The sequence below is a fragment of the Fukomys damarensis genome, unplaced genomic scaffold (assembly GCF_012274545.1).
Source record: "Fukomys damarensis isolate Sample0158 unplaced genomic scaffold, DMR_v1.0_HiC HiC_scaffold_4, whole genome shotgun sequence".
NCBI lineage: Eukaryota > Metazoa > Chordata > Mammalia > Rodentia > Bathyergidae > Fukomys > Fukomys damarensis.
Genome location: NW_022900916.1, coordinates 23,696,458 through 23,708,972, shown reverse-complemented (window position 1 = coordinate 23,708,972; position 12,515 = coordinate 23,696,458).

Below are 12,515 nucleotides of genomic sequence, written 5' to 3'. Positions count from 1 at the left end.
GGAGGGCAGGGGTAAGGGGAAAAAATGAGAATCAAGACTTGTCATGTAGAGGTACAAGATCCCAACAATGAATGTAACTGTACTGTATCCCTAAAATGTACCAATAAACTCAATTAAAGCTGAAAAAAAAATTAGGAATATCAGGGGCTGGGGATTTAACTCAGCAGTTCTGCTATCTGCCTCATAAGCGCTAGGTCCTGTGTTCAATCTCCGGTATCAAAAAAAAAAGGAGTATCAGCGCCTACAGTAGACCCTTGACTTATAAACAATTCGTGTTGAGGGTTGCTTATAATTTAAATTGGTCAACTGAAGGCTCAGGTTTCTCCACACAGCCTTCAAAGTCTCTCTGTACACTGGCAGATCTCAGTGTCCTTAGAGAGACATTGGCCAAGGATTTCCCAATTAACCCCACACGGGAAAGGATGTTGTAACATTCCATCTAGAACTCTTTAAGGATCAAATCTGAGACCATCTGGAAGCACAAGCAGCCAGCATTTGGGCTGTAATTCAAGACTTTGGTTGTAAGTTAAAACTAAAATTCTGGTCATAATCCAAATTGTTTGTATATCAGGCTGGTTGTTACTCAAGGGTCTACTTACTTGACTTCAGCTTCCTCGTTTTTGTATATTTGCTTGCATTTCTTTGGCCTAAGTTATCCATTGGTTCCAATTCATCTCTTGGCTTATTTCCAGGAATTCCTCAACTTATCTAACCCTGTACAATATTTCCAGAAATAAAATTTTTCTCACATGCTTCATCATTCAAAATATAATCACCCTTTGGTATTCACAGGGGACAGTTTCCAGAAACCTTCCTCCCTTGGATACCAAACTCCACATATGCTCAAGCCCCTGTTATAAAATGGTGCAGGTCTGTGTATAACATACACACATTTTAAAGGATTTCTACATTTTCTATAATACCTAAGACGATGTAAGATTTACATAATTAGCTTTAGATTGCACTGTTTAGGCAATTATGGCATGAAAAAGTTTGTACATGTTCAGTACACCTTTTTTCTTAACATTTTCAACCCACAACTGATTGGATTCACAAATAGGGAACCTGTGAATACCAGGAACCAGTTGTAATTCTGCATGAGCAAAGAAGTAAAAAGTCCTTTCCTCACGATCTCATTGTAGATTTCTATAGATTATAAAGAATGAGGATATCAGATCACATTTATGTATAGGCAGAAACAAACAACAAAAACAACTCTGCCCATACCAAACCCCTAAACTTGTGTCCAATGTATCATGGGTAGCACCAGAACAGACAGGTTCCCCTAGTCAGGTAATAAAGTAAGCACTATGAGTTTCATAACCAATTTTTAAAAGATAATTTCTCAATGACTCAAAGTCAGGTCAAAAGTTGCCTTTAAGCAGCAAAATAAGGATCTCTTTTACATAGTAATTTTGAGTCTTTGTGATGGGAGAGGATGGATGGTTGATGAGAAAAGTTTTATTTATCATGAGCTTTATCAAAAGCTCTCTGGGAAATGTTTCAGCATATGAGAATTCTTGTTTAAAGTACAAAATGCTTTTATCTCTTGTTTGATGATTTTTTTTTACAAACCTCAAAAAGAGAGGAGGAAAAACTTTACCAAGTACTAAGCCTCCAAAACAAAGTATTTTTTTGCCAAGGAACCTTCAGTCGGAGAAATTAAATTTATTTGTCTTATTTTCAAAGACTCTGACAATGCACGGATATGTATCTGAAATGCCACATTTTTGCTGTTAGACCCAATGCCATCAAACATGCAATCATAACAGGGATCAGGGAAAGAAATAAGAGTTTAAAATAATTAGTTTATTTATTGCACCATAATTTGCAAGCAAGAACTAAGGAAAGAAGTTGCTTGTTCAGGTAGGCCATCAATTACAATCACCTCTGATCTCCAGTTTTAAAATTAAGCTATTTTAGAGCATTGAAGTCCATTTAAAAAAATTGCTCACAGTGTTAGTAAGAGTAATTTTAATTAAAAACACACTCCAACAGATGGTCTTACTCATTTTCAAAAGAAAGAACACTAAAGGGATTTCAGCGTTGATGTACACACTTATGTGGCACTGTGGTCATGCAAAGTAGCATGCCAAGGCCAGCTTCTCTAAGAAACTATATTGAAAGAATCGGCTGGTCTGCGAAAACAATCCAATTTTTATGAAAATGTGTTTTCTAATTAGACAAATAAATGCTGTTTTTCACAAGCCAGATCCTTTCTATACAGCTCATCTCATAGGTACACACAGACATACCAAACACACCCACATGCCCACAGACGCCCCCCCAACCATTATACACTCCTGAATAAAACAGAAACCTTTAAAAATATATTGAGAGAAAAGAAGGCTAAATTGTGTGTTAATTAGGTGAATAAGTTAAGGTCCCTGGAATGTAACTTTAGCTATAAGAATATAGTCAACCCACTGCTGTTTATGGGGAGGAATTGGAAACTTCTTATACATTTATATTGGGAAGGTAAATTTAGCAATATCTTTCAAACGTTTGACCTATCAATTTTGTATCTGGAAATTCACTCTGGGGAAATAGCGAGAAATGTGTACAGTAGGGTTATACCAGAATGTTTACTACACCATCATCATCATCATCATTATTATTATTATTATTATTTATTCGGTACTGGGAATCGAGCTCAGGACCTTGCACTCACTTGCAAGGCAGGTGTGGTGCCACTGAGCTAAATCCCTGGCCTACTACAATATCATTAATGAGATAAACATTAAAAAAAAACCCTATCCAGCCAGTACTGTTGATGATGATGATGATGTGGTAATAGTCCAACATACTGGATTAGATTGACATGGACAGTTTCTTTACTAACATAGAGAAATTTTAAGTAAAACTAAGCCAAATGTAGAGTTCACTGTTAAATATAAGAGAGGTAGAAATGGAGGGGAAGAGATGAGGGAAAGGGTAAAAAGAGATTGTTGGGGAGTAGATAGGTCCTCTTCCCTAATGACAAGGCTGTACCTGAAAGCCATAGAAGCAAAATATGGTTAGTGAGCTAATGCCATGGCATCCTGAATGGGACTTAGGTGGAGACTCAAACATCTGCAGGCCGGGGTTTAAATTGCCACATGAGAGTAAGGACCCAAGGACCCTGCAGGAGGTCTCTCCAGCTGCCTGGACTGCATGCCCCCAGATCCAGTAAGGAAGGTAGCCATGTGGGCACCCTTGAAACACCCCCACGACCTGCTTCCCCTCTCCATCCCCCGTTCTCAAACTGCCTGATTGGGCCAGTCCTTGGACCCACTCTGCAGTGGCATGGGTGCTCATGAAGGGTAGTTTTCGGAGCTCCCAACTTTGAACATCTTTAAAGAAAGGGCAGGGGAAACCCGTAAAAGAACTGAGTGGAGTTCAACCCTGCGGGTTGGGAATCTCAAGTTAGGCCTTGTGGACTGAGGTCAGTCTCAGTCTTGGCTAGCTGAGATCAGGGGATTCAGTTCTGCATATGGCTGTACATGTGGTATAATATCACAACAAAGACATAGTCTGAAAGAGGCCCTTCAAATTTTTTTTTTCTTTTCCTCATTACACCTTAAAATTTCTTTCTTTTTTCTGTCCTCTCTCTCCAACTCAGTTTCTTGCTCCACTATATTATCCCTCATCTCGCTTTTTATTCCTGCTCCTGCCCTAACTCAGACTTCTTCTTTTATTATTTTTCCTTTTTTTTGTTTTTTTGTTTTGTTTTTATTTTTTTGGTTTTTTTTTTCTTTATATTCTTTTCTCCAGTCATTTTACCTTACTCATGGCTCCGTAGCTTCAAGGGAAGACAAGTGCCTGTTACTGTTAATGGGATATATTCTTGTCCTTATTCCTGTACTCTGTCTATCCCCTCTGAAGTTAATAGCTTCATAAAGATAGTAAGGTCATTCTACATCCTATGGTTTCACTTCAAACCTGCTCCAGTTCTTTCACTTATCTACTCCTCTTGTCCTAACTCAGTCTAATCCCTCCCCATCCAAAATGGTAAAGATGCTATACTGAAAAGCTTATTCACTCAAAACATATTTTGGGCTGCTTCTTGATATTAATTTAATTCACATGTTTTAAAGGTGATAGATTCATGACTACCACAAGCAGTCAATTTGCAAGCTGTGCCTGATCCTTTTCGGCTGCTGAATGTATCAATTGGGATAAAGGATTGTGATTGATTTAATGAGTTGTTTTCTCTGATATTATGAAAATGAGGATGTCTACGAGTCATTAGAAATTCAAAAGCTAAAATGCAACTATATCAGGAAGACTTAAGTAATACCCAGAAATTAAACCAAGGACAACCCAACAACAAAAATAAAAATGAGAAAACACTTAAGCAAGACACAAAGACAGATTTCCAGTTCACCAATGGCAAACAGTAGGACAAAGGAGGATGAAAAGTCTGAGTGTGAACCAGCAGGACATCCTGGACCCATAGCACAGGAGGTAACAAAACAGATCAATCAGGCTCTAGAAAATTTCAAATCAGAATTAATTTCCCAGTTAACCAGAGAGATGATGAGCAAAATGGAAGTCATGATTCGAGACTCTAGAACAGAAACTGACAAAAAAATAGATGAGGTAAGACCATGATAGAAGCCATGAAGACTCAGCATAAGAAAGAAATGGAAACAATGAATGCCCAACAGAGGAAAGAAATGGAATCCATAAAACAGATTCAAACAGATATCCAGGAGATTAAAAACTCTATTGAAATTGTACGCAACAGAATAAAAGATTGCAAAGATAGAATTTCAGATATAGAAGGTAGGATCGCAGTCAGTGACCATGAAAAGAGAGGTCTCTCAAAAACAGTTAGGGATCATGTGAAATTGATCCAACAACTTCTAGATGATTCAAAGAAAAATAACATAAGACTGATAGGAATTCATGAAATAGCAGGAGAAAACGCAAATGACTTAAAAAAGCTCTTCACAGAATTAATGACAGAAAACTTCCCAAACAGAAGGGAAGAATAAGACATACAGATAAGTGAGGCATATAGAACTCCAACTAGCCATGATCAAAAAAAATCTACACCTAGACATATAATAATCAAGATCCCAGAAATCCAACAGGAAAACAAAATACTACAAGCAGTAAGAGAAAAGAAACAAATCACATACAAAGGAAAGCCCATTAGAATCACAGCAGACATTTCAACACAAACCCTTAGGTCAAGGAGAGCCTGAAGTGAGGTATTCCAAATACTAAAAGAAAATAACCTCCAACCTAGACTGATGTATCCTGCAAAACTCTCTTTCAAAATAGATGGGGAAATAAGATACTTCCACTACAAAGAACACCTGAGAAATTTCATGAACACCAAACCAGCACTACAAGGAATTCTAAACAATATCGTTGAAAAGGACAATGAAGGTCACAATACCATGAGACCCAACAGACCAAATTAAATAGGCAAGGCAAGAAACTAAAAGGAGACGGGAGAAAAATTAAAAAGAGTCAACAAAAGGACAATAACATGGCAATAATAAGTCAGAATATATCAGTTATAACCATCAATGTTAAAGGCCTCAATTCACCAATCAAGAGAAACAGACTGGCAGAATGGATTAAGAAGCAAAATCCAACAATATGCTGTATACAAGAAACACACCTAGTGCAAAAGGAAGCCCATAGACTGAAAGTGAAAGGATGGAAAACAATTCTCCACGCGTCAGGAGCCCAGAAAAAGGCAGGGGTAGCAATGTTATTCTAAGACACAGTAAATTTCAAACCAAAACTCATTAAGAGAGACAAAGAAGGACACTACATCCCTGTAAAGGGAACAATTCAAGAGGAAGAGTTGACAATCATAAACATATATGCACCAAATATAAATGCCCGCAACCATATAAAACAAATATTAAGTAACATGAAAAGCCAAATAAGCACCAATACAATTTTAGTGGGGGATTTAAATACTCCACTATCACAAATTAACAGAACATCTAGGCAGAAAATCAACAATGAAATAATAGAACTGAACCAAGCTTTGGAACACATGGATTTAATAGATATTTACAGAGTATTCCACCCGACAAAATCAGAATATACATTCTTTTCAGCTGCACATGGATCATTTTCCAAGATAGACCACATATTGGCTCACAGAACAGGTCCGAATAAATGCAAAAGAATTGAAGTCATCCCCTGTATATTATCAGATCATAGTGCAATCAAGCTGGAGATCAATAGCACAAGAAACTTTAGGAACTTCACAAGCACATGGAAACTGAACAACACTCTCCTAAACAATCAATGGATTACAGAGGAAATTAAAGAAGAAATTAGACAGTTTTTACAAATAAATGAAAATGCCAATACAACATACAGGAATCTATGGGACACAATGAAAGCAGTTCTACGGGAAAAATTCATAACATTGAATGCCCACACTAGGAAAACAGAGCGGGCCCAAATAAACAACCTAATGATGAAACTTAGACTCCTAGAAAAACAAGAGCAAGAAAAACCCAAAGCTCGAACAAGAGAGGAAATTATGAAGATTCGAGCAGAAATCAATGCAATAGAAACTAAGAAAACAACACAAAAAATAAATGAAACAAAGAGTTGGTTTTTTGAAAGAATAAATAAAATCGACAAATCCTTAGCTAATCCTATCAAAAAAAGGAAAGAAAAGGCTCAGATCCATGCAATCAGGAATGAAAAAGGTGAAGTCACAACAGATCCAAAAGAAATCCAGAAGATCATGAATACCTACTTTGAGAACCTGTACGCCAATAAAATGGAAAACACAAAAGAAATGGATAGATTTTTAGATACTTATGAATTACCAAAGTTGAACAAAGAAGAGAATAATATTTTAAACACCCCAATTACAGTCAGTGAAATTGAAAATATAATTAAAAATTTACCAACAAAGAAAAGCCCAGGCCCTGATGGATTCACTGCTGAATTTTACAAGACATTTAAAGAACTACTACCATCACGCTTCAAACTTTTCAATGAAATTGAAAGGGAAGCTATACTTCCAAGTACATTTCTGGAAGCAAGTATCACTTTGATTCCCAAACCAGGGAAAGATGCAACTAAAAAGGAGAACTACAGACCAATCTCCTTAATGAATATAGATGCAAAAATCCTTAATAAGATACTAGAAAACAGAATACAGAGGATGATCAAGATCATCCATCCTGACCAAGTCAGATTTATTCCAGAGATGCAAGGGTGGTGCAACATATGAAAGTCAATAAATGTAATACATTATATTAACAAAGTCAAGGACAAAAACCATATGATCCTCTCAATAGATGCAGAAAAAGCATTTCATAAAATTCAACACCCATTCATCATAAAAACCCTGCAAAAAATTGGAATAGATGGTCTATACCTCAACTTAATAAAGGCTATCTATGAAAAACCAACAGCCAACATCATATTAAATGGCCAAAACCTGAAAACCTTCATGTTAAAATCAGGAACAAGACAAGGATGCCCACTATCACCACTCCTCTTCCATATAGTTCTGGAAACATTAGCCATAGCAATTAGACAAGAGAAAGAAATTAAAGCAATAAAGATAGGAAAGGAAGAAGTTAAACTGTCATTATTTGCTGATGATATGATACTCTACATCGAAGACACAAAAACCTCCACCAAAAGACTTCTAGACTTAATTGACAGATTCAATAGAGTATCTGGATACAAGCTGAACACCCCAAAATCAATAGCCTTCTTATATACAAATAACAGACTCATGGAGAGAGAAAAAAGGGAAAAAATTCCTTTTACAACAGCATCCAAAAAAATGAAGTATCTAGGAATCAATCTAACAAAAGAAGCAAAAGACCTCTACACTGAAGACTAAAGCACTCTGAAAAAAGAGATCAAAGAGGATATAAGAAAATGGAAAGATATCCTCTGCTCCTGGGTAGGAAGACTCAACATAGTGAAAATGGCCATACTACCAAAACTGCTATACAGATTCAATGCAATGCCAATGGAAATTCCAACACTATATTTCACAGAACTAGAAAGAAGAATCCAAAAATTCATTTGGAACCAGAAGAGACCTAGAATAGCAAAAGCCATCTTAGGCAACAAACACATGGCACCGGGTATAACAACAGCCAATTTGAAACTATACTACAAAGCCACTGTAATAAAAACAGCATGGTACTGGCAAAGAAACAGGCCTGAGGATCAGTGGAACAGATTGGAAGACACAAAAACAAATCCAGATGTACTCAGCTACCTCATCTTTGACAAAGGAGGTGACCATCCTCAGTGGAGGAAAGATAGCCTCTTTAATAAATGGTGTTGGAAAAACTGGATTTCAAACTGCCACAAATTAAAACTGGACCCTTATCTTTCACCATGCACTAAATTAAAATCCAAATGGATTAAAGATCTAAATATTAAAACAGAAACATTAAACTTGCTGGAAGGTAAGTTAGGCAGAACTCTGGAAGACATTGGCATAGGAAAAGACTTTATGAACAAATCCTCAGTAGCATGGGAAGTAGCAGATAGAATCAACAACTGGGATCTCATCTTATTAAAAAGCTCTGTACTTCAAAAGAAACCATCTGTAGAACTAAGAGACAACCTACAAGGTGGGAAAAAAATTTTACCAGCTGTTCCTCAGACAAAGGACTATTATCAAGAATATATAAAGAACTCAAAACAACCATCCCCCCGAATATAAAGACCTGATTCAAAAATGGGCATCCAAAATGAACAGACATTTCTCAGATAAAGAAGTAAAAGCAGCAAGTAAATATATGAAAAAATGTTCCACATCACTCATCATTCGAGAGATGCAGATAAAAACAACACTGAGATTCCACCTCACCCCACAAAGAATGCTGCTATCAAGAAATCACACAATAACAAATGTTGGCGGGGTTGTGGGGAGAAAGGAACCCTTCTCCATTGTTGGTGGGAGTGCAGACTAGTGCAACCACTGTGGAAATCAATATGGAGATACCTCAAAGAGCTGGGACTAGAGGTTCCATTTGATCCAGCCATCCCTCTGCTGGGTATCTTTCCAAAGGAACTAAAAGAATCATATCACAGAGAAGTATATGCACCCATGTTTACAGCGGCACAGTTTGTAATAACTAAAACTTGGAAACAGCCTATTTGCCCATCCGTTGGAAACTGGATAAAGAAGATGTGGTTTTTCTATAAAATGGAATATTACTCAGCCATAAAGAATGAGAAGATAGATTCATTCATAGGAAAATGGATACATATTGAAGGTATACTCCTAAGTGAAATAAATAAGGCACACATGTGTAAATACTGAATAGTTTCTCTGGTGTGAATAATCTGCAATAATACATAAGATCCTAATAAGATTACTGACATTGAGAAATGGGAAGAAAGGAGCTAAAGGTGTAGGGAAGGTGGGACAGGTAGGGGAAGGGTAAAAAGGGAAAAGAAAAAAATGTGAGACAATGAAAAGATGGAAATAAAGTGGTTGTAGATGGGGAGAGGAGGAGGGGGTGAAGGGAGGGCAGGGACAAGGGGAAAATATGAGAACCAAGACTTGTCATGTAGAGGTACAAGATCCCAACAATGAATGTAACTGTACTGTATCCCTAAAATGTACCAATAAACTCAATTAAAGCTGGAAAAAAAAATAAATTGCCATATGAGGATGAAATCGTTTCTACCTTTGCTGTGTCTCTTGCATTCCCTTGCACAAGGCAAGGAGTTGGAACTGAGCCATTGACATAAACCCAAGATCCTCAGAGGGTACAGCCCAATACAGGTTCTTTAAAAACTCTACGCACCAGCTCAGAGAAGCAGCAGGAAGCTTAAATTTCCTTAATGCTTAAGATAGAAAAACATGCTACTTAAATTATCCAGTCTGTCTGTAAAAGGGGTATGAAATCCTACACTGAGTAGCCACAAAAATGAATCCACAACTCTTAAGAGATCTATAATAAACAAGAGGGAAACATACTCTCGGGGCTTGCTCAACTCAGGGTAAAAAGTTCCTACAAAAACACCCAAAACTAGAAAAAAGACAATCTAAAAATCTGAATATACAAAAACAAATTCAATTTAGCAAAGAACTAGGGTAGGAGAACAGTCTAAATAAAACTGAGTAACTCTGAAGTACTTAGTGAGCTAAACGACTAGAAATTACACCAAAAATACTAATTATCATAAAACTGATTTTTAAAGAACCAAAAAAAGAACTCTAGAAAACTGATAAACAACTGTAGGAATTAAACATAAAAAATATGTAAACTGAAGTGTTTAAAAGGGAATCCTTGTACATTGCTGATGGGAACATAAGATTATACAGGCAATATGGAAAACAGTTATAGTGGTTTCTTAAGAAACTAAAACTACAACGAGTGTATGATACAGCAATCCCATTACTGGTCATTTATGCAAAACAACTGAAATTAATGGGTCAAAGACTTCAGCATTTATATATGTGTGACTTATTTATTTCACTTGGGAGTATATCCTCAATATATGATATAAATGACAATGCAAAATAGGGAGAAAAGTGTAGGGGAAAGGAAATAAGGAAACAAAACATGAGAAAATGAAAAAATGGAAATAAAGTATTTGTAAACAGGGAAGGGAGGAGGGGGTGAAGGGAGGCCACGGACAAGGGGAAAAAAATGAGAGCCAAGACCTGTCATATAAAGGTACAAGATCCCAATGATGAATGTAACTGTACTGTATACCTAAAATGTACCAATAAACTCAATGAGGAAAAAAAGACTTCTGCATTGCTGTGTTAATTACAGCACTATTCAAAATAATCAAGATTTGTGATCAAATTATGCATCCACCTATGGGTGAATGAATAAAGAAAATTAAATGTATACAGTAGAATACCACTCAGCCTTTAAAAATCTGGGAGTTCTGTAGTTTGCGACAATAGTGACGGGCCTAGAAGAGAAGACGTCAAGTGAAATAAGCAAGTCATAGAAAGACAACGAGTTTAAGTTTACTTTTATGTAGGGTATAAAAATGTGGAATTTATTTTAAATACAGTAACGCTGAGATGGTGACAACCAGAGGCAGGGAGAAGATTAGGGAGATGTTAGCTAAAGGACCCAAAATATCATTTAGGCAGAAGGAATCAGTTCAGCAGATCTATTGCATATCATGGTGCTATGTTTTGTTTTGTTTTAAAAATTAGTTCACGTTTGTAAAACTCTCACGTACTCGGAGGCAGGGCTTTTGAAAGGTGATTATATTAGGGAGTTATAGCTGCCCTACTGTTAGATGAGTGCCTAGGTGAAGCCAGATCACTGGATGTATGACCTGGAAGGGTGTTATCTCCCTCCCTTGATTCCATGATGCAGTAACTTTTCTCTGCCAGACTCTTCCACCATGCTGTTTTGATATTTGAGCCTGCTGACCACAGACTGAAACTTCTGAAATTGTAAGCCAAAATAAACCTCTCATCCTTCAAGTTGTGGTGACTGGGCATTTTGTTCCAGGGACAAGTGACTGAGGATGACGGGGACTACAGTTTATAACAAAACATTATACCAGTGTATTTAAAAATTGCTAAAAGAAGTTTTAAATGTTCTCACCACAAAAAAATAAGTGAGGTAATAACAAACACCTTGATTTAGCCATTCCACAATTATGCATATATCAAAACATCATGTTTTACATCATAAATATATACAATTACTTACCAATTAATTTTTTACAAAAATTTAAATTTTAAAAGTTGAGTTTAGAGGCAAAAATTATGGGTATCCACAGCCTTGACAGCATCATAAAATATCAAATGGATGATGGCCAAGTAAAGGGTTGGGACAGATGAAGAAAATGATGTGGTAAATATGTGATAAGAATGTATGTGATAAAGAAATAAAACAAAATATGAAGAATAAATTCTAACTGGTAGGCAGAACATCACTATAGGAATCTTTCAAATTTTCTGTAGGATTAAAATTTTTCTTGATAAACTGTTAGGGGAAAAGTTATTACACGAACTTTGTGTCACGTTAGATACTAACGCCATTACGGTCATCAGTTTTATAGCACAACAGCAATGTTATGTCATATGCATTTAAATTTTGCCAGTTTTTAAATGACTTGTCCCTCCCATAAAATTCCTTTCCTTTCTCATTTTTCTCAGTTTTGTTTGTTCCAGTGTATGCTCAAGTCTTCAGTCTGGAATCCTTTTGCAGCAGGAGTAGCCCTAAGAATGGATCTCTTCTTCAATATCTCCAGATTTGAGTTGAACTCCATTCTCTGTATGATGGAGCTGGTTTCAGTAGAATCCATCAGTGCTCACTCTCTTGGATCCCCAACCCGGCTGTGGTGCTTATCCTTTCCTCTCACAGTCCACCAAGCACTTTTAAATGGTATTTTACGCATACCAACTAATTTAATCCTTCTAACTACACTATGATACAGTGACTATCTCTACCCCTGTTTTACAGATGATTAAACTAGGGCCCACAGCAATGAAGTAGTTTGCTCATGGCCTCACAGCTAATACATAAATGATAGAAGCTCAGATTTGAACCCTCAGAATCGTGTCGTAGCTTCCT